We start from the raw sequence: 4,981 nt of genomic DNA, 5'->3' as shown, positions 1-4,981 counted from the left end.
CTCCCCCAGCAGGTGTCCAGGAGCTTTTCAGCTTGAATATGTCTCATAAGCTTCAACTCATTCCTGGTGCAACAAATGTATCAATAACTGAAATAATCACTTTTTGTATACCATTGGCTTCAAAGGAGTCTGAACATCCCATCAGCGACAGCTGGCATTCCCACATAAGAGTCTCCCATTCTGGGACCTCTACACCGGTCGTATTTGGTATTAAAAGATTGGCATGATTAAACATGCATTATGAAAACATGTTGCCGCGGACGGGAAGCCATACTTGATGGATATTTCACATCTGCCAGCTAAATGAGAGAAGTGGAGTACGCACGTGTAATGAATGTCTTCCCAGAAGACTGGGACAAGATTGAGAGGGAGACCCCTCTTAACTCCACCCTCTATTGAATGGGGATGAAAATGAGGGATCTTGGACATTTCTCAGTTGGGTTGTGTTCCACGTTCCTCCTATTCCCAAGACCAGAAACAAACTCTTATCAAGCAATTCGCTAAGTATAAAGAACCTTTCTGTTTTTAGCCTTTTATTTTTAGAACTGTTTCTGCACGTATGCCTGTTTACTCCGCTTCAAAAATGTTCTGCTGAACAGAAACCTAACAGATCCCATTATTATCAATTGAATGAGTTAGGCTCCATAGACTTCAGTTATGTGCCGAATAATGGAGAAGCAGAAAAGGAACACACAGCGCTGCTGTGAAAGAAGCCTAACTTCATTGTTTCCTGATTTTAGCAATCACTCAATCTTCTTTTAGCACAACCTGTCTTAATGTTTGGATAGATTTGCATCCTGGAAATAGAAAAGGACGCATTTTTACCTCTTCCTTGTGTACCTCCAGCCCACTAGTCTGAGACCTGGTCAGATCTCTGTCCAACATGGCAAATACAGCATGGCTCAACGATGGTGCAACCTGGCCCCCCGTACCAGCCCATAATGCTCCACCATCTCCTTGTCTTTCTCTTGTGGGTCTTCTAATACTGATAATAAAAGGTAACATCATTCAACTCAAATCTTTCATCATCAGAATCAGTCTGAAGGACTGGATACAGTACAGCACATTCCTCATCTTAAGTCTAGTACACCTGCTGAACCTAGCACCACCTGTGATATGAAGGAGTGGAGATGAAGTTGCTGGATCTTTCTACCGCCACCTCCACCTATGCAGATATCTTTCAGATATATTCCACATGCTCATCGAATATACCCTTTAGGCCTAAAGCACATTGCCGTGGAACACGGACGTGAGCGGTCCGTGGTATCCCGGCCTGGCATCCTGCTGACAGCAGGAGCGCACGGCGTCATTGGTTGCTATGACGCCGTGCGCTTCATGCCGCCGGTGCACTACAGTAATACACTCATATAGATCATATGAGCGTATTACTGTAGTGGAGCGGCGGCATGAAGCGCAACCAATGACACCGTGCTCTCCTGCTGTCAGCAGGATGCCAGGCCGGGATACCACGGACCGCTCAAGTCTGTGTTCCATGGCCGTGTGCATTCGGCCTTAGTATGCTATAGGTTTGGTGCTCACTGACATCTCAAGGTCAAGACCACCTGCAGCAAATGATACATTACTGCCTGTCTTAAGAGGAACAGTATGGAACGACATCCCAGCCACACACATTACAACCAGTTTATGAGCTTATAAATAATTTAAGGAAAAGCAAAAAGTTAACTGTGAGAAAGATAGATCAGCAATGTCGCTTGTAACCAAATTCCACAAAACAAGGCAATGAAAAGGAGGAGAAGAGGAGAGACTGGTAAGAAAGCTCATTGTCCTGAGAATCCTTTTGCCTGCGCTACTTGCATGGGAATTGCAGTCCACATTCTCCACCAACCATTAATGAAAAGTCTGGAAAACAAACCCCCTTGTTTCATAGTGAACTTAGTTTAAAAGTTTATTTAGAATGAGGTTACAGTAAAAAGAGTTTAATAATGAATTGAAAAAGAATTTAAAAATAAATGTGGTGTGGGGATTCGCTCTGGTAGTTAGGATTAGCGGGTGCAGCACAGAGGCAAAGTACAAGTTCTTGGTTCAAAACATCAGGGTTTATTCACACGTGAAAGCAAAACAAAAAGTTGCTTGGTGATTGTTCACACACATGAAAAGTTGACCTTTTCTCCTGGGTGTTACTTCACACCCTGTTGGAAGTTCTGCCTTGTCAAGTCCAAAGGCAGGAGTAAGGCAGCCCATTTGCCCTCACATCGGTCTGAGCCCTCCAGCCCGTCTCAAGCCGCAGATCCCAACATAGCCCTCAGATCACAGCACACCTGAGGTCCACTGTCAGACAGAGGTAATCCTATCCACCTGGCAGTGCTGGCAGTGTTTTATGCCTGGCAAAACCCGGCCTGGAACATGGGGAGTAGTCACCCACCCAGCACTTTGACTACTCCCAGTATAAGCCGTCCCGGATCAGCTATTATAGCCATACTAAGTATCAAGGTGTCAAACAGCAACTGCTGTTTGACTACTCCACCGAGGCCATGAACCTCGGTGACACGTACCTATCATCCACGATGATTCCTTGTACCTTCTTACATACCTCCCCCTTTGTTTAACCCTGAGGGGGTGAACACCTGCAATACAGTATACTCGGGACAGGGCATCCACGTTTCCCTGCAACCAGCCTGCCCTGTGTTCTACAGAGAACTTAAAGTTTTGTAAGGACAGGAACCACCTGGTGACTCGGGCATTTATCTCTTTGGCCTGGCTCATCAATTTGAGAGGGGAGTTGTCAGTCACCAGGCAAAATGTTCTCCCCAACAAATAGTAGCGGAGAGATTCTAGTGCCCTCTTAAAAGACAGGCACTCTCTCTCCACTATACTGTACCTGGTCTCGGCTTGGGTGAGCTTGTGGCTTAAAAAGACAACGGGATGCTCTTGCCCGTTGACTTCCTGAGACAGTACAGCACCGAGGCCTACTTTGGAGGCGTCCGTCTGCACTATGAATTCTCGCTTAAAGTCGGGCGTCACCAAAACCGGGACCACACACAGGGCCAACTTCAAAGTGGAGAAAGCCTATTTTGCCTGGTCATTCCAGTGAACCATCACCGATTTGCACCCCCTTAATAACCCTGTCAATGGCGCGGCTACAGTAACAAAGTGGGGAATAAATGTCATGTAATAACCTATCATTCCTAGGAATTACTTTACTTGTTTAGTGGTGACAGGTCGGGGACAATTTCTTATTGCCTCTATTTTGTTTACTTGGGGTTTGATCACTCCGCACCCAATGACATACCCCAGGTATTTTGTCTCCTCTAACCCTATCGCACATTTATTTGGGTTAGCGGTTAGTCCATCTTTTCGAAGGGACTCTACCACAGCCTACACTTTGAGCAGGTGACTTTCCCAGTCGGTACTGTTGATGACAATATCGTCCAGGTAAGCCGAAACGTACCAACGATGTGTTCGCAGCACAATGTCCATTAGCCTTTGGAAAGTGCCGGCAGCGCCATGCAGACCAAAGTCTAACACCTTATACTGGTATAGACCCCCCAGTGTGATACAAGCCATTTTCGGACTGGCCCACTCACTTCTAGACTCCTCGATGATGTCTAGTTGCAGCATTAGCTGCACTTCCTCTGAGATGGCTTGTCGCCGAGTCTCAGGTACCCGGTATGGTTTCAACCGGATTTTGGCCTGAGGCTCAGTGACAATGTCATGCTGGATTATGGAAGTGCGTCCAGGGAGGTCTGAGAACACATCCGTGTTCCTGCTGACAAACTCCCTGGCCTCCCGAGTCTGTTTAGAGGAGAGGCTGTCAGCAATCTTCACTGTGGCAACCGCTTCCCTTACATCAGACTGAGGGGCCTGAACCTCTTCTCCTAGCAAACACGGCCGCAGGCTATCATCAGTACTGGTCTCCCTATATTTCCAAGGTTTGAGCAAATTCACATGGTACACCTGCTCCGGCTTCCACCACCCTGGCTGGTGTACCTTGTAGTTTACTTCTCCAACCTTTTCGAGTACCGCGTTTGCTCCGAATACTGAACGCAGTAACTGACAATGAGCACCGGCAGAGCACAAACGAGGTAGACGGGGTGGCAAATCATAATGATGTGGTTATTATGGGGGACTTCAACTACCCAGATATAGACTGGGAAACTGAAACTTGTATATCTCATAAAGGAAACAGGTTCTTGGCAATAACCAAAGACAATTACCTCTCCCAACTGGTTCAGGACCCGACTAGAGGGACGGCCATACTGGACTTAGTACTAACCAATAGGCCTGACAGAACAACAGACGTGCAGGTCGGGGGACACCTGGGAAATAGTGACCAGAAAGTAATAACCTTCCAATTATCATTCAAAAGAGCGTTTCTACAGGGAGGAACAAAAATACCAAACTTCAAAAAAGCTAAATTTAGCCAACTAAGAGAGGCCAAAGGCCTAACTAAATGGGATAAAGTCCTCACAAATAAAAATACAGCCACAAAACGGGATATCTTTAAAAGCATCCTAAAATCTCATTGTGAGAGGTACATACCGTATGGGAATAAAAGGTTAAGGAACATAAGAAACCAATGTGGATAAATAGAACTGTAAAGAAAGCAATAAATGACAAAAAGAAAGCATATAAAACACTAAAACAGGAGGGGAGCGAGGAAGCACTGAAAAACTATAAGGAAAAAAATAGAACATGTAAAAAACAAATAAAAGTGGCCAAACTAGAGACCGAGAGATTAATTGCCAAAGTTCTTCAATTATATAAATGTTAAAAAGTATAAATCTGAAGGTGTCGGCCCTTTAAAGAGTAATGAGGAGGGAGTCGCAGAGAGCGACGAGGGGAAAGCAAAGCTGTTAAATATTTTTTTTCTCCACTGTATTCACTGAGGAAAATAAACTGTCAGATGACATGCCGAATGTTGAAATAAATTCCCCATTAAAAGTGTCAACAGCGACTTAAAAAGTTTAAAATAGACAAATCGCCAGGACCGGATGGCATACACCCCCGTATCCTAAAGGAA

Source organism: Bufo gargarizans, chromosome 5, assembly GCF_014858855.1.
Source record: "Bufo gargarizans isolate SCDJY-AF-19 chromosome 5, ASM1485885v1, whole genome shotgun sequence".
Lineage (NCBI taxonomy): Eukaryota > Metazoa > Chordata > Amphibia > Anura > Bufonidae > Bufo > Bufo gargarizans.
The sequence above is the reverse complement of the archived record's forward strand: the minus strand, read 5'-3'. Positions refer to the sequence as shown.